This window comes from Homalodisca vitripennis, chromosome 3 (genome assembly GCF_021130785.1).
Source record: "Homalodisca vitripennis isolate AUS2020 chromosome 3, UT_GWSS_2.1, whole genome shotgun sequence".
NCBI classification, from domain to species: Eukaryota; Metazoa; Arthropoda; class Insecta; order Hemiptera; family Cicadellidae; genus Homalodisca; species Homalodisca vitripennis.
In genome coordinates, this window is record NC_060209.1 from 165,342,946 (window position 1) to 165,359,676 (window position 16,731).

A 16,731-nucleotide genomic window follows, 5' to 3' on the forward strand; every position below is an offset into this window, starting at 1 on the left:
ATTGGACGTTATTATATATATATATATATATATATATATATATATATATATATATATATATAATATATATTATAGATCTCTGGTAGAATACTTTTATTAATAAATCTCTCAATTTATTTCGTATAAAGGGGCACTGGGTAACATATATCGCCCGTTCGACAAAATGAACTTGAATGGAATATTTTTTAAACATTTTCTTTTTCAGTATCAATAACATCGTTATTTTATAGATGTTGAAAATGAGTCAGTAGAATGCACATCACTACTCGAATTATGAAGTATTGAATTTTAAACCGTGTTGGTTACACTTTAAAAATCTCTAAACAGCACTCTCTACGTTCCTGGAGTTCTTACATCCTAAGGGCAAATTTTGTCGTTAAGTGTTTTGCACAAAATTTTTATGTGCCTATATGTGATTTCCGGATCTCAATTTCACCTTCTGCAGTGTTCTGCATGCAATATTAATGCGCATTTGTTATGCAGTGACGATTTTAGCTTCTCTTAGTTATGAGCCTCAAACACATGTTTATTTATTTACTTAAAACTTGCTCTATGTTGTTAAATGTTTTGAATTTGGTGAATCATCTCCATATTGGTTTGTATGTACTTGCGTATTAAGATTTTACACGCCTGAATAGGAGGATAGATTCCAATCGATGAACGGGATGTTTATTCTTGTAACGTATAACGATGGCGAATGTCCAAAATCAGATAATCCTTACATACTCACGTGATTTAATTTTAAAAATCTGTCTTATATCAACCCTACGCAAGGTGAAGTTTTATTGGTTTAGACCCATTATGTAGCGAATGCAATAAGAACGAATCTAATTATTTATTATCAGTTTTAATTTACTTCTATAATATAAAGAGTATGCGGTTTCTGCTAGTTTATTATTATACAAACCACAAAGTTCCATAATCAAAATTTTTGTTGTTGTATAAATCAGTGTTATTGGCATTTATCTACAACGTATTATCTGGGTTTACTTTATACTTTATTACTTATACTTTACCCACTATCAGTATGCGACTGTGTACATCAATTACATATTAAGTGTTTTATCCCTACTCAAACAATATTTGTTACTGAAATTGGTTACAGATATTAGCAAAGTTTGCAAGAATCGAAACTCGTTTTGTGTTTTCGTTTGATTATTCGTTTTCAGAATGATGATGGATGGTTAGTTACGTTTTACCTCATGCATATCACTGCAACTATTGTTCGGTCCATAATTCTTGGGTACAGCGATTTAGGTAGTACTCGTAGTACAAGAATCTTGGTCAGCTAGTTCTCTCTATGAAGGTAAAAAGCATCTAAATGTCTACACGATTAAGCCCAACTGAACAAATATGAGCTCTGAGAAATGGACACGTTTGTGTAAAAGTTGATTACGCTGTCTAAAGGTCAACTGAGCTCGTCTTTTGTAAAAACACGTTTAACCATGTCAATGATACTAGTGAGGCAATATTTGGCCAGTGAATGATAGGACAAACAAATCACACGAATTAATTGTAACTAAAACCGGTGTAAAACACAAATTGTGTTAACAGAATAACCGAGGGGAGGCAGCATTAGTTAGTGGTCGGGCAGACTCTGTACACATAGCCTCGGACAGGGTGTGCAATAATCCCCTCCCCCTCACCCCTCACATATCGCCCCGTATAATCCACCCCATCTGCGCTTTGTGTCACTAGGTGAGCGGACCGAGCCGGAGTGGAGCTAGCATTTAATTAATTGTGTGAAATGCGCGACCCACTCACCGACCTGCCACGCAGTCCTCTCGATCCCGGCAGCTATCAACCGTCCACTGGCCTGTTACTGGCGGGATTAAGTGATCAGGATTACAAATATTTAGTCTGCCTCTAACGCGGATTTATTACACCTGATCATTTTAAACCATCTCACTCAACTACTGACTCCGGGTTCTGGCACAACTGACTCGGTTTTGTTGATTCGATTGTTTCCAAACGAGTTGCAAACCGTTCCTGTACTCATTGTTCCTCGTGATTATAATCTAAAAACTGTATTCAGTTGCTGGTTTGATGATGATTCGGTAGGTTATAAACTGACAGTTCATTGATGTGTATCTATCTACAAATCTCCACCATCATAGGTTTAGATAGATTCAACGTAACTGTACTAAACTGTCACTATAAATACAAAAAAAAATTAAAATATCACGTTGAACAATTTCGTTTAAATCACAATTTTACGAAGTGTATCAATATGTCATTCCATGTTTCCTTAAAATTACCCACGAGCCTCTAACAATGTGTTGCCCCACATTGCCATATCAGCTTTAGCGAAGCCTATCACTTGTGGGGCTAGAAATGTTCATTTCTGTCTGTCTGCAAGATATCTCGAAAACGAACTGACGTATAAGCTTGAAATTGGGGATGAAGATTCATTTCTATATGAGGAACACTGAGCTTTAGCGAAGCCTATCACTTGTGGGGCTAGAAATGTTCATTTCTGTCTGTCTGCAAGATATCTCAAAAACGAACTGACGTATAAGCTTGAAATTGGGGATGAAGGTTCATTTCTATATGAGGAACACTGAGTTCGATGATTGTGGATGTCACTTCATAGGATTTCGTTGAGTTTTGGCGAATATTTTTACATTGGTTTTAAGGGTAACTATTATAGCAACGAGAAGACAGCATAATAAATAGATTTGTTAACAAACTCAATTCTCCGTAACAGATCCAAGTATGCCACATATTAACAACATATCTCAACACATACCACATCATTTTGTAGCCAGATTTTGTGTACACTAGTATTATTTAAACACTGATATGAAACCCAATTTAATGAAACAAATCTGAATGTATACTGTGGCACATATGTCGAGAATGATTTCATATATATGCTTTACATTTTTCATAAAACTTTATTTCTTCACGAATGAGTTCTATGATGTATCATTTTTGTATCAACTTCTTTTTTTATCATTACCTGTCAGTCTACCTATCCGCAGGTCATCACGAGAGTGCTATAGGTTTGAAATTTTGCATGCAACTTCAGCGTAGCAGATTACGACACATAGTGTGGCGTACTTTACCTCGTATATCTTACTTCATTGAATATATTTTATGAATAAAACTGTAAGTCATCCACTTTTCACCTGGGACCTTCGGAATATTGCGTTTTTACTCACAGGAAATAATCCAGTTTCTGCATTAGTTTAGTCATATTAGTGTACGGCGAACATTTTTTAAAATTCCAGTTAAACATGTAGAGTCCTTCCAGAAATTTTTAGATTGTGTTACGCTATTTGGTTTCTCGTGAAAAAAAGAGTAATTCAATTTGGTCGTTAATAATAATACCATCAATGTTTTAGCATCACACTTTTTTCTTAGTTTAACTCTGTTTAACATTATTAAAGTGAGGGTATTAAATTGATCAGTTTTAAGTTGTAGGCGTTGATGGACTTTTTAACGATATAACCCTCTCAGAGCCAACTGCTCTTTACGGATTTGTCCTATGATAAAAATTATAATCCTTAATCCATTTTACCCTCTTATTCTCTACCTTGCGATTTTTGAGGTGAATTTAATTTTAAAAGTGTGTAGGCAGTATACCTAAACAGTTTAAACTCATTGAAAACTAGACTGTCCAGATATTCCTCCACTATAATCGTCATGTTGCAAGTTTTATGTAGTCTATCTTGTTTTTAAATAATTATTATCAAATTTAATCTACAATAATTAAATTATGTTACAGTACATAGATTAATTTATGTTAAATAAATATTGATTTTAAAATTGCGTTTCATGTAATCCTGAATAAGCGCATCTCATTACAGTGTATACTCCAATTATCACTTTTCATTAATTATATTCACTTTCGCTAATAAGATTCATTAATTTGTAATTAAGTTGAGTCGCCCAAGCGTAGCTTCCTGGACGCTCAAGGCAAGTCAAAAGATTCCGAGGAAAAGGTTCTTATTGATTGTATTTTAATACAATCTATATTTGTACGTATAATACTCTCTAATGGAACATCGAAAATTATTTTAACACGTTTCTTTGAATGAAAGAACAAAAATAATTACTCCTAAACGAGTAAATAACATCATAACATGTTATTTAAAGGGGACAGAGCACGCCAAAATGTTGACATAAAAAATAATTTTGCTATAGTCATACTCTTTATTTACTTCTGAACACAAAAATATAAAACACCGGCCCATGAGATTTTTAGTTTTTTTTAATAATCTGCAGATCCACAGATTAAATTTTTTGTTTAATGATCATGATCAATGATGATTTTTTAAATGATCTGATGAATTTTAACTGCAGAGCCAGAGAAGAATATATAAAGCAAATTAATAAAGCGCATTTTGGTTTTACGTTGTGTTCCGAAAGTTTGCTTTTTCAGTTGCAGGAACATAAATTTGTGAATGTAATGGAGGGATTTTTTTTTTTAATTTGTTCAGTTAGTTGAGTTTTATAATCTGTAGCTTTGGTTGGTAAACTGATTTAGTTTATATAATAAAAATTAACTATTTTTTGTAATATCTTGTTTGAATTTAATACAAAATGTAACATTTTTTTACTGATACCATATTATATATTCTACTTGCATGAAAATTTTTTTAAAGTAATCACCGCTTTGTCACTTACACATCTTGGGGAATTCGTGTTCCCACACACCTAACACACAAAAAGACCCTTAAATGTGGGGTGACATTTATGGGAATAACTGTTTACTTCATTCCAGGTTATAGCAAGTTACACTCTATGCACGATACAGAATGTAAAAATAGGTTATTAAAAAGGTTTAACTTTTTTACACCTTTAAGTATACAGAATAGTAGATTTTCCAATCAGTTTACTCTTCATGGAGTTTTCTAATCTATTTCCATTCGATTGTCCAAAATATTCTCTTTCGTAATTTATGCATCCCGCCTGATGTTTGCAGTAAAAAATTTGCTTTCTAATTTTAGAACATCTGAATCATACATAATGATTTTTTCAAGAAGGCCTTCTGGCTAATAAGGAATAAATGTGTTGAGAACTGGCAAGGACGGAATTTCAGAGCAAGGGCGAAGGACGAGGGTGAAGGAACAGACGTTGCCCTACGTCGCGTCTACAGGACGACCCTTTGTAGGTAGGGTCGCACCTGGGCAGGGGCTGGCATGTGGACCTGCCTGAGACTCGAGCAAGCACCACGGACAATCACTCCCCTGCCCTTATTTGACACAGTTCACTCTGAAAAACTACAACTATTTTATTAGTGTGGCCGTGCAAAACACGTCAAGTTAGGTTTAAAACGGTTATCGGCTTTAAAAATTCGGATGTCAATCCTCCTACTGCGTAATACAAACTAGTCATTTTGGATCTCTACAAAATCCAAATTTAAATTTTAAACAATTGTGCAATTTCTTACATCATTTCGAAAAATCAAAGTTGTTTTATTAGCAAATAACGTTAGAAATTTCAAAATATGTAAAAAGACCAAAGAAACATCTACGAGTATAGGTCATAACTGTGAAGAACTTAACACTTAATTGGTTAAATTGCTCATAATTACAACATAAAGAAAATAGCCAAATGAAATAATATTATAAAACTATGAAGCTCTTGATATCAAACTTTTAATACATATTTTTAATATTAAAAGCACGATTACAAAAGTGTTCTGATAATATTGGAATTCACTATTATAAAAATGCTACCAGTTACCCGTGGCTGCGCACGCGGTTTCCTGCTGAAAAAGACGGACATCGTGGGCATATTTATTGTGAAACACATTCTTCACTTTCCTGAGATAAGTGGTAGTCACTGAAAGATTTTATTATCTCCTCATCCATTTAAGACTTAAATTTAGGACTGTTGTCGAGAGCGAAACAGTTGTTGTAAGTAACTATTAGTTGTTAAGTAGTTATATTCTTCCTTATTAAAAGCATTCATAACTAAAAAAATTACGTCAGAAATAAGTCTATAATGAATAAACCTGCGTAAGTCATTCATTGAATGTAGGATTAAATGTTGATTAAGGTATTAATACTGTTACTTCCTCCTACCTTCCTTATACTATCCCACTCCAAACACTGTGTTAACATTCTCCTAGTCATGCACTTGTATACTGTGAGGGATTAATTGAGAATTTACAAAAAATCAACGTTTATTGTTTACCATTCTTGCATGGCCTGACAATACTTATTCTTCCATTTATTGAATATTGTGATGTATCGATCAATCAGTCATGTCAATTACAATCAAGGAACCTGTACTGTTTACTAGACTTACATGATGTGACAATACCTACTCTTCCTAGAAAATAAAAGCGAACAATGGTATAGTTCGTGGGGTTGACGTTGTCTGGCGACAAAAGACCTCCCCCCCCCAGCTGGAATGGGACCTACATGACTCCAAATTCAAAAGAAACTCAAAACTAAACTGCTATAAAGTTATTTGGGAACCCTATTGTACTTCCTGATATACGAAGTATCGTGGATATCTCACTAGAGGTTTTACCAGGTGCAAATTCACCTATGTGTCAAGCCAGCCTACCCCCATCATTATGATTGGTTCATTTAAAGCAATTGGGTACAATTATTATGGGTTTAAATATTTGGCTATTTTATTTTGAAACTTCTTTTGATAAAAATTTGCAACGTTTGCGAGAAGATATCTTTCACTGGCATTAAATAATTTGTAGTAAAAACATAAGTTGAGTTTTTTTATATAGGTTGAATTTTTACAATTAGAAGATTGGTACAGTAATTTCAAAAATATAAATTTAAAAATTATTTATAACATAGATCACATAAGTATTAAACATTAAATATTAAACAGAGGTTGGCACCTCTGCACCTCCCAAAAAGATATATCCCCAACCTCAAAAATGTATTCCAAGTGTATTCGATGGACTAAGTCTGAAAGGGCTATGCGTTTAATCAAATATATTTCATCCAAGTTAAGACTGATTGAATGGTAGATAAGGAATACTACAAAAACATAGGACGAATCGTATGGAAAACAGTATTTGAATCTCTTAATTCAATTATTGCTCCTTTTAAACAGAAGCACGTGTGTAAATGAGATTACAATTTATCACTTTTAATAGTTTTAATAATTGGTGAAACCCTTTAAGTGACATAATCCATTGATTTAACATTACATAGGGTTTGATGAAATCAAAGCGTACTGATTTATTGCTCTTGAAGTTTCTAACGACATAAGATTGATTCTGCGCTGAAGTCTGATCCATCTCAATAAATTTCTCCTTGCCACAGTTAAACCACAGTGAAAAGTTCTAGGTGGCAGTAGTATTCAATTTCCATATCTAAATACACATTCTTCCATTTAAAGATATTTCTAGATTATGTGTCATTATAAATCATGTTACTTCAGTTTGAAATGAACTGTGGTCACTTACCTTATCGAAAATACACATTACTTCAAAATTTGTTCTTTTTAGCCGTTCCTATAGAGTATGTGCCTTGTGGGCGCTGGTGGCACATTTTTTGAACGGCTAACCCTTGGCTGCACCAAATCATGTATGAGCCAAGATCAGATCAACCAGCCAGTGTATAGACGCGCCCATGCCTTGTCAGCACTGGTGGCACATTTTATGAACCGCTTGCTCTTGGCTGCACCAAAGCATGTATGAGCCAAGATCAGATCAACCAGCCAGTGTATAGACGCGCCCATGCCTTGTCAGCACTGGTGGCACATTTTATGAACCGCTTGCTCTTGGCTGCACCAAAGCATGTATGAGCCAAGATCAGGTCAACCAGCCAGTGTACAGAGGTGCCCATGCCTTGTCGGCGCTAGTGGCACATTTTATGAAGCGCTTGCTCTTGGCTGCAAGAACGTATGAGCCAAGATCAGGTCAACCAGCCAGTGTATAGAGGTGCCCATGCCTTGTCGGCGCTTGTGGTACATTTTATGAAGCGCTTGCTCTTGGCTGCAAGAATGTATGAGCCAAGATCAGGTCAACCAGCCAGTGTACAGACGGTGCCCATGCCTTGTCGGCGCTAGTGGTACATTTTATGAAGCGCTTGCTCTTGGCTGCAAGAATGTATGAGCCAAGATTCAGGTCAACCAGCCAGTGTACAGAGGTGCCCATGCCTTGTCGGCGCTAGTGGTACATTTTATGAAGCGCTTGCTCTTGGCTGCAAGAATGTATGAGCCAAGATCAGGTCAACCAGCCAGTGTACAGAGGTGCCCATGCCTTGTCGGCGCTAGTGGTACATTTTATGAAGCGCTTGCTCTTGGCTGCAAGAATGTATGAGCCAAGATCAGGTCAACCAGCCAGTGTACAGAGGTGCCCATGCTTAGTGGTACATTTTATGAAGCGCTTGCTCTTGGCTGCAAGAATGTATGAGCCAAGATCAGATCAACCAGCCAGTGTATAGACGCGCCCATGCCTTGTCAGCGCTTGTGGCACATTCTATGAAGCGCTTGCTCTTGGCTGCAAGAATGTATGAGCCAAGATCAGGTCAACCAGCCAGTGTACAGAGGTGCCCATGCCTTGTCGGCGCTAGTGGTACATTTTATGAAGCGCTTGCTCTTGGCTGCAAGAACGTATGAGCCAAGATCAGGTCAACCAACCAGTGTACAGAGGTGCCAATGCCTTGTCGGCGCTAGTGGTACATTTTATGAACCGCTCACTCTAGGCTGAACCAAATCATGTATGAGCCAAGATTAGGTCAACTAGCCAGTGTATAGACCCGCCCAGGCCAGGTCGGCGCTGGTGCTGGTGGCAGACACATTCTACGAGCCGCTCGCTCTTGGCTCGCCGCCATCCTCTGATTTATTGTTATTGTCTCTTCTCTACCCATCCCATCCCATACCATCCGTTCCTGCTATTGCTGTTCTTCTTAGTGCTCTTTATCAGTACATTGTTTGACATTCCATGCCGGTATGTTAGTACTCTGTTGAGAGCCACTGCGCCGCATGTCTGTCTCCGAGAAATTAGTGCCAAACTCCGTGATTAATGTATTTCACTATGGGACTCACTTGTGACTAAATTTTAAACAATTAAACGGAATTATCAATTTCTCTGGATACATCCTATATGATAAATAATTTTGACGTTAGAAAAAAATTAATTTCATTAAATTAGCTGATATTAGTTTGGGTATGGTGGACATGAATTACTTCCATACATTTATGAGTGTTGTACTTCAATGTTACCAGTTTATCCAAAACATTAAATAATCTCGCATATAGATTAAAAGTATTGAGGGGAAAATTTAAATGGAGAAATAAATAAAAAAAGAAGAAAAAATGAATTAACTATGAATTGGGATAGTAATGGAATAGTGTGTTTCATTTATAATCGAGAATTATTTTTCATGCATTGGGTATCCCGTAACTCAGTGAACAAAGGATAAATTTAACCATATGAACATAGGTCTCCCGTGCTTAATTCCCCATCCGTCTGTCTGTATGTGTTTTTTATAAAAAATTAATGTCTTAGAAACTAATTGATTGAATTATACTAAATCTGACTCAAATAATTATGATAACAATGCCAGTTACTGATACAATTATAATATGATCTTTAATATTTTTTAAATGGCCGCTATTAAAACAACTTTTTAGCTTTCGAACTTGTTTTCTAAAACATTTGATCCCAATTTGGTATAATTGAGTGAACTATTTTTTAAGATCTTACAATTTTAATAAAAACACAGACAGACCGACAAATGGAAAACAAAGCATCGGAGGCCCATGTTCATATGGTGAAATTTGTCGTCTTGCCCTGAACAATAACGTGGTATACTTTTATCCAGAGTGTAGGGATACTCTTTATATCTTTTGTGCCATTAATATGGAAGGAACAGGAAATGACAACTTCAATAACAGTTATGTCACCATTAGCGAACGAGAAAAAAAGTCTGAAATATAATATTTTTAGTTAACCTAACTTAAATTACTTGTCTGACTTTTGGTTTTCATCGCGTAAAGCTACCAAAATGCGATTTTTGTAAATATTATCGATTTAATTATTAACCCATTCGAAACTCTCTCGATTTGTCGCAAAAAACTAAAGTGGCTGACGATTGTGTTCTCATTCAGGGGGAAATTATTCTACCGATTTCATGAAAAACTAGGTTGAGTACTTATAGAATGCGCATCTTCATTGGACTGTTATACTTCACATTTAGTTATTAGCAATGTGTCCTTGACATATTTAGATAATTTCTACGCTTTGTGTTCAAGTGACAGATTACATTTTGATTAATAAACACGTCATGTGCCACTGCAAACAATAGCAGCAGCGCTTCTACTAATCAGTCCAATCTAATCTATATCTGATATCTAGTAATTATGTTTCTTTGTTTTATTCAGCATAAATTCAGTGTTAAAAGTAAGTTTATTATTCGAGCTAAATTTCCTAATTATATGATCAATATGAACTCATTTAAAACACTTAACATAGACTTCTTGTCTCGACTTGACATAAATACCATTGAAGGACTATTCCAACCAGTTATTTCACTCGTATTCAAGAATATAATAACGAAAATAAATGATTTACTTAGTACTCTGTGCGTCATGTAATTTAAACCGTTTATACATTAACGCAACATGGACAACAACTCCAAGTGGAATAGAACGTTTATGCTATTAATTTTTAAGTAGGATAGTTTTGAACTACATCATTCCAACGTTCTCTAGTATAACCTAATATTTATGGAGAAATAGTAATTTTTTACCTGCTCTTACACTGTTTTTACTGAGCACTTTTATTAATTTAATTGAACTATCGTGCACGTCTGTATAAAGATTGTTAAAAAAACAGAGTTTACGCGATTAAATTCCACATTATGATTCTTCAGCTCTCAGTTTAGATAAGAACTACTGCCAATAAGGAAATATAAAACATTTCAGAATGTTTAGGGACCAAGACAAACAAGCACTAATTTAAAATATATACATACATCGAATACAGCTATATTCTTGTCGGAAAAGGCATAGGTTTGTTGTTGAATAACAATGTAGGTACAACTTGATCAACAAACACTTTGATATACTCGATGGAAGATCCAACGCCTCTTAAGCAAAGACATCCGGTTGGAATTCCACAAGCCCATCCATGAAGGGATATGCCATTACGCTGTGCGCTGCAGGGAAACAACTCAAGCGATTGTTGAAGATCATCAATATGGTTGTTTTAACTGAGGTGAAAATGGTGAGTGGCTTCGAAAAAGATCAACATGTGGGACAATTCGTGCACCAGGTGACTATGCTGGCCACAATGGTCGTGCGATACGCGTTCTATTCAGCCAAATTGGCTGACAAAGTGGAGCGACTACGACATTCCTGTCTCTTTACTGAGGTTGCTCCGTAGCCACCTCAGTAGTACTACCAATGACAAGTCACGTTGGAAGATCATAGTGGTAGCTTAAGGCTCGATCTAGGGATCGCCTATGGACCGCTTTATGACGGTTTCTTCCGAATCATCTTGGGATTTGTAAACGATATTGCTGTGGACATTTTGTGAAAATTCTCAAGTTTACTCGATTGAGTCGAGATTAGAATACTGGCCAGATGAACAAGTAAGACTAGACTCCAGCAATCAAGAAGATAGAACACGCGCGTCGCTCTCGCCAAACGGAGGATAAATACCGGGACGGAGGGTCTGGGTAGACCGGGAGGATAAATAATGAAAGTACCTCGGTGTGAAGTTTGACACCAAAGTCAAATTATAAGAGTAGATCTCTAGCTCGGCATACAAAGATATCAGAAGTCTCCAGCTTTATGAGGAGTCTAATAAAACATTAGCGAACCTACAGTGAGCAAGCGGCGGTTTCTCATTGCTGTTATGCACCAGTATCCGAGAACACACTGAATGCATCAATATTATAAAAGCACAACATGTCAGCAGAGGGATGTGGAGCTCTTCGGATAGCAAATAGTATCTGAACCAACCGTCTCCGGCTACAGAGATTATCCTAGATCACTGTTTGCTCCATTTTCTTCAGGAAGTGGGTTTACGAGAGAAAGGGGAGTGCTCTAGGAATAGCTATGACAGCAAGACAATATAATACGCTAAACACTGGGGTTGTTAGGAGATTTATAAGAGTGGTTAAAACGGGGACATGAGAGGGGATATTTTAACCGTAATCAGATCTTTTTTTTACCGGCCGTGGAAATTTTGTTTCAGAAGAGCAGGTTTAAGATCTTGGAGTGCTCCTTCAGGGAATCGGAGCACGATAACACAAGAGAGAAGAATGCAAAATTGAATTGGAAAAATCAATATCCAACGCTAACCGTACTTAATTGTTTGGGAAAGAGGCAAACTTGGATCAGTGTATTGTATCGCTACTACCCAGCTCGATGGATCAATTCACAGTAGGAAGTAATACGGAAAGTGGTCTCAAGAGGGTGGGATGCCTAGGTCGAGGGTTTTTAGTGGGTGAGTGTCGCTCTCCAGGGCTCTCTTCTGTGAGACATTTTCCTAACATGAAAAAAACAACTACATAATGGATGGCCTTGAAATCCTAAAAGGAGTAAAATTGATTCGTCAAACGACACTTCTCTAAATTCAATTAAATGGCCAAGTTATTTAATAGTACTGTTGTGAACTAAAATTACTTTATTAACCATTAGACCGGAGCAATGGTCGCACCAAACTCAGACATAAACGAGTAACACAAAGCAGAACTAACAGCTGTGATAGGTTGTGTCAGGGTTATTTACAACCGAGTGAATCAGTGAGTGACTTAACAACGCATCATGAGCGCTGGGTTTACGACGTTACAGCACGACGTTGTGTGTGTGTGCGTGTGCGTGTCGGCTCGTAACATATGTTAACAGATTAGTCTCGCTATCCGATGTTAACAGCGACAATCACGGATTCATTAGCTAATTGATATACGGCCTGATAATGCCGTTTTAGTGCAATATTGCTGAGCATCAATATTGATTCAGTGCTACCAACGCTCCATTAACGACCTGTGGTTATAGTTCGTGTAATATATCACGGACTATGGAATTAGTTAGGTTCCCAGAACTAATTTATTGTTATTAACCGAATTAATCGTTCTGTATTACAAATATTAGTTTTAATTACCTGTTAGCTATATTACTAATTACGTCACACGTGGTGTACTCCATTCGATATTTTGGACGTCAGACTCAAGTTTAAGGATATAATTGTTACATATTATCTTTTTACGATGCTCTCGTGTTCACCACAGAAGTATCACGTTAATGTCAGTACAGAAGCGTATCTCTCAAAACCTGTTTTAACAAAGATAGGTTACGTCTGATAGCTTGGGTCGATAGCCTACATATAGGCGAAATGTGATAGTTAATTTTATTTGGGTTGACCCAGATAGAGAAAGTCTGATAAATAACTTAGCTTGGGTTTACACAGAGAAGAAGTCTGATACTTAACTCAGTATTGGTTCCCACAGATACACAAAGTCTGATAGTTAACGTAGCTTGGGTATATACACATAGGGGAAGTGTGCTATATAACCCAGCATGGGTTCACACAGATAGGCGAAGTTGGATATATAACATATACAGGTAAAGTCTTGTAATAATAAAACTACCAGGCCCTATTTAGACAGACGAAGCTTGGTAATTTAGTAAATTCAGATTTCAATAGATAATCACAGGCTAAATATTATCTTTTGAAATCTATACTTAGGCGAAGCATGATAGTTAAATTAATTCGTAGCCTATGTATGTAGACAGGCGAAACATGATAACTGAATCAGTTCGTATAGGTACGCGGGTGAAGTTATGATTACATACGAGTAAATTAAGTCTGTTAGGGACTAAATAGGCAGGCGAAGCCTGATAATTAAATCAATTCTTACTTATATAGGCATTTGAAACCTCATAATTAAGTCTGTTAGGGTCAATACAGATCGATGAAACCTGGCAATTAAGTCAATTCGGACATATATAGACAGACAAACCCTGAAAATAAGTTAAGTATACTAAAGTCAGTATTATGAATGGATAGATTGCCAATACAATCCTGAATACGCTCCTTGAAATATAATCGGAAATCTAATACAATAATTCGAAATTCCATAATTTGCTCATCCTAGATTTGAATTCATATAGTCGGTGAACTAAATAAAATAGTAAACTACAGATTTTCATATGATACTAGAAGTGGAGATTTTTGTTGTTTTGAAATGTATAAACCCTGTCTACCATTCGGTATTACAGTATAAACAACTCTGATTTGTTAAACGTCTTACACTTAATACTATTATCATATTTAACTCAAATTGCTTGCACCCGATTTTAAGATGTTATTTAATTCCATTTGGTTTTACTATCTATCTGATGTTTACATAAATAATATTCTCTTGATATAATCCAAAGACCAGTTTTTGTTCTTTATATTGGGCATTTTACAAATATCCCGATCATATCTTGCTATGCAAATAGTTATTCGAGGAAGTTACTGACTTGTCTATTTAACATGAAGTTCCCAGACGGCCTGTGTTGAACTCGGCGGGCAATGATTACAAACAAGTACAGCACAACCAGCTTCCTTGTGCAGGGAGCGTGCACTCTGGGAACTGTGAGTTTTCCACTAATCTTGTTTAGACCTTGGCTAAGCTAGTCAACATCCTCAAATAACCGTGGAAGCAAACCTTATATACATATCAAAGCCACCGCAGGTCCCCCTGACTTGTCTATTTAACATGAAGTTCCCAGACGGTCTGTGTTGAACTCGGCGGGCGATGATTACAAACAAGTGCAGCACAACCAGCTTCCTTGTGCAGGGAGCGTGCACTCTGGGAACTGTGAGTTTTCCACTAATCTTGTTTAGACCTTGGCTAAGCTAGTCAACATCCTCAAATAACCGTGGAAGCAAACCTTATACATATCAAAGCCACCGCAGGTCCCGCTGACTTGTCTATTTAACATGAAGTTCCCAGACGGTCTGTGTTGAACTCGGCGGGCGATGATTACAAACAAGTGCAGCACAACCAGCTTCCTTGTGCAGGGAGCGTGCACTCTGGGAACTGTGAGTTTTCCACTAATCTTGTTTAGACCTTGGCTAAGCTAGTCAACATCCTCAAATAACCGTGGAAGCAAACCTTATACATATCAAAGCCACCGCAGGTCCCGCTGACTTGTCTATTTAACATGAAGTTCCCAGACGGTCTGTGTTGAACTCGGCGGGCAATGATTACAAACAAGTGCAGCACAACCAGCTTCCTTGTGCAGGGAGCGTGCACTCTGGGAACTGTGAGTTTTCCACTAATCTTGTTTAGACCTTGGCTAAGCTAGTCAACATCCTCAAATAACCGTGGAAGCAAACCTTATACATATCAAAGCCACCGCAGGTCCCGCTGACTTGTCTATTTAACATGAAGTTCCCAGACGGTCTGTGTTGAACTCGGCGGGCAATGATTACAAACAAGTGCAGCACAACCAGCTTCCTTGTGCACTCTGGGGACTGTGAGTTTTCCACTAATCTTGTTTAGACCTTGGCTAAGCTAGTCAACATCCTCAATTAACCGTGGAAGGAAACCTTCTACATCTCAAAGCCACCCCAGGTCCCACTGACTTGTCTATTTAACATGAAGTTCCCAGACGGTCTGTGTTGAACTCGGCGGGCGATGATTACAAACAAGTGCAGCACAACCAGCTTCCTTGTGCACTCTGGGGACTGTGAGTTTTCCACTAATCTTGTTTAGACCTTGGCTAAGCTAGTCAACATCCTCAAACAACCGTGGAAGCAAACCTTATACATATCAAAGCCACCGCAGGTCCCCCTGACTGTACCATTTCACCACTTGAAAGCTATCCGATGTCCTTACGCTCAGTAACATTAAATCGCCCTGAAATTGGGTAAAAGCCCGAGGTAACGTTGACGCTACTCGTGAAATGGGCCGGGGTGACGGTCGGTTGAGTTGACTAAACTTAGCTAACGTACTCGAAACTGGTGCATTTAACAAATTGAAGTTGTGAGAAGGCGATGCACTCGGCTGCGTGGCGAGCAGCTGGCGGCTAGCGGCATGCGGCAAGAGGCCAAACTCGCGGTGTGAGGCGGCAAGATCCCATCACACTACTAATTGCGGCTTCCGAACCCCACGCTTCTACCGGATTGACCAACGTTTGCTATAAGAATTGAATTCATGGATTGAATGTAGCTATGAAATCTTCGTTGAATGGCAGTATTTGAGTATAATCATTGTCAATTCTTACCTACGTCTATGAAAAATACTGTAGTCGTACAAGAGTTGAGGTCTTGTCATATTGATCATATTTCAGAGTCAAACATATATATATATATATATATATATATATATATATATATATATATCATATGATTGAAAATTTAACCCTATTCTCTTATAAATGAAAGATATATTGTGTGCTTCTTCGTTTTAACCTAAGGGTTCTGAAGATTTTCCGGTTTTCCACGATGGATTTATTAATTCATAAAAAGCATAGGAATTATTAACTGAAATAGAAACTACCAATAACACTCACACGCATTCTATAAAAATGTACGTTATGTAACATATTTGAATAGTTCCATTTAAATATTTTTAAAATACTATGAGATTGAGAACTGTAATATAATATAATCCAGAAGCGGAGGGCCAGTTTGAATGATTTATGCAGACAATATACTTCGTGAAATCGTTAGGGGAATTTTCTTTAAGAAAGAAATGGGGAGAGGTCGAAAGGGTTAAAAATCTTAAATACTGATTTTTCCATACATAAGAATCGACCTTCAACACAACTAGTATAGCTGAAGATGAAACTTTT